The sequence below is a fragment of the Manis pentadactyla genome, chromosome X (assembly GCF_030020395.1).
Source record: "Manis pentadactyla isolate mManPen7 chromosome X, mManPen7.hap1, whole genome shotgun sequence".
NCBI lineage: Eukaryota > Metazoa > Chordata > Mammalia > Pholidota > Manidae > Manis > Manis pentadactyla.
In genome coordinates, this window is record NC_080038.1 from 17,745,139 (window position 1) to 17,755,103 (window position 9,965).

Sequence of the window (9,965 nt, forward strand, 5' to 3'; positions counted from 1 at the left end):
AACAAATGTCATGTAACATTAATAGCATAAGTTATAGTTTGAAAGGGCCTTTAGAGGATTACAATGCTGAATTTTTCTGCCTGGTAGTCAGGTTTGCCTTAGGGAACAGCCATTCAAAGTTAGGCATCACATAAGATGACATATCCATAAGATGTGGTGGTTATAAAATCAATCCTTTTAATAATGTTTCACTGAATTACAACATGCCATCCAAGGGTTGATGGCATTTTGAAATTTGGTTTGCTCAACTATGAGAAACAAATGCAGATAAACCAGACAAATCTCCTTAATGTATTCAGTGGTCTTGTCTAATTCAGAGCTTTCACTCCTGTGTTATGATAAAAGTATTTTGATGCCACATTTTCCTAAGCAATATAGCCAATATCTAACCAATACAGTGGTTCTATTCATTAATAGACTTACTTGCCTTGAATAAGTAACCTCATAAAGTCTTGTCTTTTTCTCCCTGCTTCTACTGACCACTTCTCCAACAGTGGGGAAAGAAGTCTTTGCAATAGAATGTCAATTTGCAAATGCCTTGTTTATATCTTTATGCACATTATTTATCATTTATGTCATAGTTCTCCCACTACCATTTTCTCATTTCTGCCATGGTTTATTCTCTCTTCTCTGGTCACACTTCAATGTGTCACATGGGTGACACAACGCTGAAGTGGCTTAGTTTATAGACCATGAAATTTTGGTGACAGTTAAGTTAATTTTGCATGAAGATCAAGAAGCCAAAGCTGCAAAGTCATTCATAGAAAACAACTTTGCAAGGGGAAGGCTACTGTGTAGTTTAACTGAGCCTAGCCTTTTGTCTGGGATTATTTCAGATTGCATTATTCATAGCACATCTCCTGCTTGTAACAGCGTTTTCCTTTCCAAAACCCTTATTGTCTAAAATTGACAGCTTCTCTATGATCGATACATTTGGTCACTGAAAATACAATACCCCTTTCTACAATAAAGTCTGGATCTAACTAGATAATTAAGCAAGTGAAAGCCTGGGATTTTTCTTTTCACAATTATCAAATTTTATTTTCCAAACACCCATAGGCTCATGACTTTCTGAAAAGCTCTGTGTAAGTCAAAGAGAACCAGTTAATAATTCTAGCATAGTGGCTCTCAAGATAAAATCAAATTACAGGGATTCAGTCATTCATTGATTCATTCACAAAAACTCCAGATACAGAATAGCCAAAAGAACACAGCCTGTGCCCTCAGAGATGCTGTACACCAGCGGGAAGAAACTTTTTTCATCAATCACATAAATGAAAAAGTACGTTATTAGGTATTTATTGCTGCATAAAAATTACCTCAAAATTTGATTTAAAAATAAACATTTGTTATGTCAGTTTCTAAGGCTAAGAAATTCAGGAATGGCTCAGCTAGATGGTTTTGACTCAGGATCTTTCATGAGGTTGGGGTCAAGATGCCAACCAAGGTTGTAGTCATTTGTTAGGTTGACTGAAGACTCCAGTTTTTTTGAGACAATTCAGGCCATGCCCCCTTTCCTGGCATAATTATAATCAGTATTCCCTTTATTTTATAAAGTTCCCTGGATTGTACATTACATTCATCACTGAATTTAGAAGCTATATCCAAAGCAAACTACTCCTAAAATGAAGAAATGTCTGCTGTTTCAATTTCTCAGCCTCTCACATGCTCCCATCCCAACATATAGGGTGGCTTTCCTTCCTTGAACATACATCAAGGGGGAAGCATTGAGGAGTGGTCTGGGTTACAGAGATATTTTCATGTCATCTTCCTATGGATAGTTAAAAAAAAAAGAGCCATGGATGGAGTGAGGTCACCTAGATGAGTGCTTAACCCTAACTGAACATTAGAATCACCTAAGGAGTTGTTGTTATAAAAGCTGATGCCTGGGCCCAGACATTCTGATTTAATTGACTGTGATGGGACACTACGTTCAAACACTTCTACATGAATAAAGATTAGGGCAGAAATAAATGAAATAGACAACAGGAAAGCAATAGGAAAGATTAACAAAACTAAGAATTGGCTCTTTAAAAAGATAAACAAAATTGACACACCTTTACGGTAGACAAACCAAGAAAAAAAGAGAGGACTCAATCAATAACATTATAAATAAAAGAGGAGACATTACAACTGATACCACAGAAATATAAAGGACCATAGCATACTACTATGAACAAGTATAAGCTAACAAACTGGCCAATCTAGAAGAAATGTATAAATTCCTAGTAACATACAACCTACCTAGACTAAATCATGAAGAAATAGAAAATCTGAACACACTAAACAAGAGTGGCGTCTGAGTCAATAATCAAAAACTTCCCAAAATAAGACAATCCTAGAACCAAAGGCTTCACCAATGAATTCTACCAAATGTTTAAAGAAGAATTCACACCAATCCTTCTCAACCTCTCCCACAAAAGGAATGAGTAGGGAATTCTCCCAAACTCCTTTTGTTAGTCCTGCATTTGATACCAAAGTCAGATAATGACACTACAAGAAAAGAAAATTACAGGCCAGTATCTCTGATGATCATAAATGCAGAAATTCCCAACAAAACACTAGAAAACCAGATTCAGCAGTACACTGAAAGGATCATATGTTACAATCAAGTGGGAATCATCTCTGGAACACAAGGGTGGTTCAACATATGAAAAATCAGTTTGATACATCATGTTAATAGAATGAATGATAAAAATCATATGATCACCCTCAATAGCTGCAGAAAAAGCATTTGAGAAAATTCAACATCCATCCGTGATAAAAACTCTCAACTAATTAGGTATTGAAGGAATGTACCTCAACATAATAAAAGTCATACATAATAAGCCTACAGCTAACATCATACTCAATGATATGTTGAAAACTTTTCTTCTAGGATTAGGAACAAGACAAAGGTGTCCGTTCTCACCAATCCTATTCAACACAGTCTGGAACTCCTAGCCAGAACAGTCAGGCAAAAAAAAGAAAAAAAGAGGCATCAGAATTTAAAAGGAAGAAGCAAAATTGCCTCTGTTTATAAATGACATGATACAGAAAATCCTGAAGACTGCGCTAAAAAAAAACGTTCGATCTAACCAGTAAAGTTGCAGGATACAAGATCACCATGCAAAATTCAATCAAATTTCTATACATTAACAATGAATTATGTGAAAAAAAGGAAACAATCCCATTTATAACAGCATCAAAAGCAATAAAATAATTATGAATAAAGTTAACCAAGGAGGTAAAATATCTCTACACTGAAAACTCTAAGACATCGATGAAGGAAACTGAAGAGGAAAAAATTAATGGAAAGATATCCCATGTTCAAGGATTAGAAGAATATTATTAAAATGTCTGTACTACCCAAAACCATGTACAGATTCAATGCAATCCCTATCGAGTCTAACGGCTTTTTTTAATAGAAATAGTAAAAACAATCCTAAAACTCATGTGGAACTTAAAAAGACTCCAAATAACCAAAGCAATCCTAAGAAATAAGAACAAAGCTGGAGGCATCACACTTCCAGATCTCAAACTATATTACAAAGCTATAATAATCAAAACAGTACAGTACTGGCATAAAAGTAAATACACAGACCAATTGAACAGAATCAAGGGTGCAGAAATAAATCCATGCATATATGGTTGACTAATATTTAACAAGGGAGCTAAGAATACTCAATGGAGATAAGACCATCTCTTCAAAAATAGTGCTGGGAAAATTAGATATTCATATGCAAAAGAGCGAAACTAGACCCCAGTATTACACCACTCACAAAAATTAACTTGAAATCAATCGGAGGCTTAAATGTTAGACCTGAAACCAGAAGAAACTCCTAGAAGAAAACATAGCAGAAAAGCTCTTGGCAATGATTTTTTGGGATATAACACCTGAAGTACAACCAACAAAATAAAAAACAAGTGGGACCACATCAAACTAAAAAGCCTCTGTACAACAAAAGAAACAACAAAATATAAAGACAAACTAAAGAATGTAAAAATATTTGCAAACTATACATCTAATAAGGATTAATAAATAAGGGTTAAAAGATTAAAATTAGAACTACCATATAATCCAACAGTTCCACTTCAGAGTATATATACAAAGGAAACAAAATCACTCTCCTGGAGAGTTATTTTCACCCCCATGTTCAATGCAGTATTTACAATAGAGCCAAGGCATGAAAACAGCCTAAGTGCCCATTGACAGATGAATGGATAGAGAAAATGCAATATATATCCACACATACACAATGGTATATGCATACAGTTCAGCCATAAAAAAGAAGGAAATCCTGCCATTTGCATCAGCATGGATGAAGCTTAAGAACAATAAGCTAAGTATAATAAGTCAGATACAGAAAGACAAATACTGTATGATCTCACTCACATGCAGAATCTAAACAAACTGAATTCATAGAAACAGAGGTCAGAATTGTGGTTGCCAGATAAGATATGGCAGGTGTGGGGTGGGGGTATTGGGTGAGTATGGTCAAAACGTACAAATTTCCAGTTATAAGATAAATGAGTTCTGGGAAATGTAATGTACAACATGACAAAGTTGCTAACAGAATTGATCTTAAAAGGTATCATGAAATAAAAATGTTTTATAACTATGTGAGGTAATGGATGTTAACTTATTGCGGTAATCATTGCACAAAACATACATATATCAAATCATTGCATTGTACACCTTAAACTACAATGTTATATATGTCAATATGTCTCACTAAAGCTCGAAAAATCAGCTCTACGTGATTTTAATAATCATCCGGGGTTGAGAACTACTACATAGTAAGCATATGGAATGAGAAAAGAAGGTTAAGACTGAATCTTGAAAAACTTCAACACTTACTGGTTAGTTAAGATGAATTGGCAAATGAGACAGGAAGCAGTCAGAGAGATAGGGATAAAATAGCTAAACACTAGATTTCCTCCTGGTTGCCACTTTTTTCAAAGGAGTCCCACATCTACCCATTACCAATATCTAATTGATGAAGGCAGTGTGGGCAAAGAAGGAAGAGATCCTCTTTCAGAATTCCTTTCACCACATGCCAATCCAGTTCAATTATCAAAGCTGATCTTGAGGAAAATTATGACAGAGGTGACAGGTACCTTCCTTCCATATATCCTCCATGCATTACCATAGTGATCTTTCTAAAACAGGTTTATGATGCTACCTTCCCTCTGATCCAAAGGATAAAAACCAAGCTTCAAGATGTGGGGGTTGGGATCTTTTATCACATGGCTTCATTTCCCTCTATGCTCCCTGAAAATCTCCAGAACCCATTCCACGTCACACACTTTCTTGTTTAACAACCAGAACAGCCTCCCTGCAGTACATTTAACAGTCCCTGCTGGCTCGTGCCTCTATACCTTGTTCGTGTTGGTACTCTTCTCAAATACCTTTTTCCCTCTTGTTCTGCCTGGAAAATTCCTAGTCTTCCCTCAAGATCCTGTTTCATCTATTCACTCATTCAAAAAACATTTTGAGCCCTTCCTGTATGTCACACATTCTCTTAGATCTTTGGCATATAAAGCCATACAGAAGAAAGATATTAGCCACCCACTCTGTGTTGTATGGAACATACCAGGAAAGGATACACAGAAGGGATGTACTATATACTTCAGTTTTTTCCCACTGAGAGATAGTAAAAATCCTTACATAACGTGTTCAGAGATTTATTCTATTGTTTGCTTATACATTCTGAATCTCGGTTCCCCTTGCCTTGTCTCAATTTTGGTGACCTTTTTTCTTAAGTTTCTGGTTCATGCTATTCTGTTCTAAAATACATAACATTTTATTTTACCAGGCCATTTAATCTTACTATTTGCTTTTCTAATTGCTCAAAAGTCCACTCGGATTTTTATGAAGGTTTGTTGATTCCAACATATAAAATGTCTGCCACTACTTATATGGGGTCAGCCTTTCTTCCTGTTTGCAAGACTGCACTGACCAATCTCTTTCTCAGGCTTTCAATCTCATTTATGTGTGCATGCATGCACACATCTGTCTGTCTCTTTCTTTGAAGTATTCTGAGTTATTTCTTCATTGGACAGATACCAGGACTACATACATTCCATATAACATCAATAGCCCAAAAATTCCCCTGTAACCACTCAATGACCTGTCAACTATTACCTTGTATGGGCCAGCACTTTCTCCACCTCCAAGTAATGCCAGCCTTTTCAGTATTGATTAATTCAGCACACCTTGGCCCTTCCATCCCCTCACCCTCCCACTCCCTATATTGGCCACAGATACACTATGTGTTCTACTTCGTGGAATCAACGGTTGGAACCTGCACCACACTTTGGAGGATCCTACATCAGCACACCAACCATGGACAACAGCCAGATGCAAAGTGAAGAACTGACTTCAGTCTGTTTTTAAAGTTATTGTCACATATTGGGGAAGTTTATTTGTCTCTTGGTTGCTTGAGAAACCCTGAACCATCAAATAAACGAGATATTTGAGATGTGACGAAAACCATGTTATTCATGCATAGTAAGGATCCAAAGTCTATATGTCATCACAAGGGCTTCTGGAAATTTTAGTAACACTTATCTTTCAATGATCTTGACATTCTGTCTCTTTGAAGGTGTTTGGAAATGAAACAACTACAGAGCTGAACTTGCTTATAGACAGGAACTCTTCCTCGCAGTCTAGTGATATGAGCAACTCAAGAAGAAACGGCAGTAATAGGAAAACTGACAACATAGGTCATTTGTAGAAGGGGAGAGTGACAATTTTGAAGATCAAAAGGTGGTCCTTCCTAGATAAGCAAGACATAGAGATAAAACGAAGGGACATATCTAGATAATGGTTCTTTTTAAAGCCAAAGCCAAAAGTCTTCATGAAACTCAAAGTTGATTTCCGTAAGTCTCTTTCCCAGTATAAGCAATAATCCTTTATTAAAAAAAAATCTAAGGCTTCCATGCACAAACTTGTTCATAAGAGTTTATAGCAGCACTATTTATAACAGCCAAAAGATGAAAGCAACCCAAATATCCATCAAAGGATGAATGGATAAACAAAATGTGGTATCTACATACAATGGAATACTATTTGGCAATAAAAAGTTCTGATTCATGCTACAGTATGGATGAACTTGGAAACATTATGCTAAGTGAAAGAAGCAAGATACAAAATCCCACATATTGTATGATCCATCTATATGAACAAGGAAATCTATAGAGACAGAAAGTAGATGAGTGTGGAAAGGATGGGGGTAGGGGTGTGATAGACATAGGATATGGGGTTTCTTTTTGAGGTGATGAAAATGTTCTGAAATTGACTGTGGGGATGGTTGCATACCTCTGTGAATATCTTACAAGCCACTGAGTTGTAAACTTTAGGTGGGTGTGTTATACTGTATGTGAATTATTTCTCAATAAAGCTGTTTAAAAAAAATCTAAGGCTAATTACTTAGAACAGATGCTACTGTGGTCAATGAGATGAAAATTCATCCCCTGAAATGAGGTTAAATCTCATTCTATTTCAAAACTGCACCCTGCATTGAGTCAGCCATCTTGAAATTACATTTCTTTGATAATAAAAAACTGGAGAGGACTGTTTGAATGATCTAACTCCAAGTCATTCCTGCCGACTGGAAAATGCTCAAAAGTACACACTCCTCAATAGACAGTTACTTATAAAAGAGAAAAACAAGTTAAAAATTGATTTATCCACACATAAGGTGGTCATTTCATGTAAGCAATAAAAATAGTAAGTATATAGTCAACACAGAAAAAATCTTATTATAACAGCAACAACAATAATTGAACATACACCATGATTACAATTATTTTTAAGCTATTTATATATGCAGATAAAAATTGAAGAGCTTATACAAATATTAAAATACAAGTTGCAGTGTTAGGGAGGGGGAAATCATGGGCGATTATTGCCTATTTTTTAAAAATTTTATAATACTGTTCCTTTGTCTGCATAAAAATAAGTAAAGCATTCCAAACTGATGGGGTTCAGGGGTGATACATTTATGTACCACAGACGTAGTTTATTATTGCCAAGGGAAGCAGTGCTGCCATTCTGTTTCCTTCTAAACTTTATTTTAATTAAAAAATGGAGAGTGATCCTACAACAGTCCAAGACCAAATAAATGTCCGCTCAGCATTTGTGGAAAATGCTTAGACTAGTGGACAACGATGAATTAGCCTAATTCAGAGACTAATAACATTATAGAGTGAACTGTCATCTTGGTGCTTACATGTAATGTGTCTCAAAGGAGCAAATGTGGATGAATGCAGTGGACGATTTCTACCTCCATTACCAAAATAGTTGAGGAGTTGGTGACGGTTTATTCAGAGACCCAGATTTTATTAGCTTTAGCTATTAAGAGCAGCCAGCTAGGGAATACTAAAAGCTCACTAGTAGAAAACTGTTTGAATTGATGGATTCAAGACTTACCACACTAAAAATGAGGATTCTAGGCTCTTGTGGAAAGACAAAACACAATGGAAAGATGAGCACAAAATCACAGTTTCTGTAGGCTACATGCACTTAATATAATAGAATGCACACAAGTACAGGTGTGAGAAATCAATAGAATGAATTGTATTGCTCTCCATGCTTTTTTGTTCTTGAAAAGCATTTGAAATCCTCCTAGATTAGCACCCACAACACTTATGTTTTATAATAGTGCTGATAGCTACAGTTTGCAGAACACTTTATAGTGTCCAAAACGTATTCATTTACTTTATCTCACACGGTCACTTCATGAGCCCTTTGAGGACTTAAGGCAAACAGTTACTCACCTTTTACATGAGAGAAAAAGAATTTAACCCACCAGCTGCCACTCAGCTACAAAGTGGCAGAGTCCAAACTTAAACTCAAAGAATCCGACTGCAGGCCACCCACATGTCTTGCTGTGTCCCACAATAACATTAAAGTGATGAGAGAAGAAAGCTAGTTTCCAGCAAAATTCATATTTAAGACACAGCTTTGGCTCTCTTCTCAGCCCTTTTCCTACCCAGAATTCCTATGCTCTCAGTTTTTTTCTCTGAGGGAAGAAACCTCATTCATGCTAATGTGTTAGAAAGATACTGACTATACTCCCAAAGTTGGCCTTTGAATGCTAGCAGGGAGCATTTTTAAAAACACTGAAATGAACTAATGGTGGAATTTCTAGAATCGCTAAAATCAGGGGAAAAGAAATACATTGAGGGCCTTCAAATCTTTCAACTGTAGGATCATTTATTCTACTTATGATACTGATTCCCTTACAGAATTCTCATCAGTTTGGGATGCCAGCTGTGGTAAAGTACAAAGAGGGAAATAAGGTTTTGCTCTACCACATACAAGCTGTATGACCAAGAAGAAACAAAACCAAATGACTCTGAGCCTCCATACCCTCATCTGAAGAATGGAAGTTTTTATTCACAGTGTTGGACTGAAGATAAAATGAGATAAAACTTCATTTCTTGAAAGAGGTGATCATTATTCTTCATATTTTCGGCTAGCTGTTTTTAGAGGCTTTTATCCTCTAAAATCAAGTTACTTCCTCTACCAGTGTTGTTATTCTAGAAGCAGCCTCATTTTACAATTTACTGTTAGCATTACAGCAAAGGCCAACTCATCTAATATGATGAATGTGTTATAAAATCCATTTTTATAACTTTGAGAATTTCCTAGGAAGGTTGGGAGTTACCATGACTTCAAGGTAGTCAAAATTTTTTTTTTGCATTTCCTGAGCACACAGAGGGCACCTAGGATATTTAGAATAACAATATATTGCTATTGATTTAGATACATGTAGGTATTATTATGCGTATCTATCATACACATACCCAACTTTTAAATGTAAGCCCATCAAGCTTATTAACCCCATGCCATATCCCGCAGTGTTCATCATGTTTCAAGACTCCTTACGACACATATCTGGCAATTTGCCTTACAGTGTTAATGTTCTCCAACTTTGATGGTATGTATCCATCTGTCCGTGAGGTATGGATTTGAG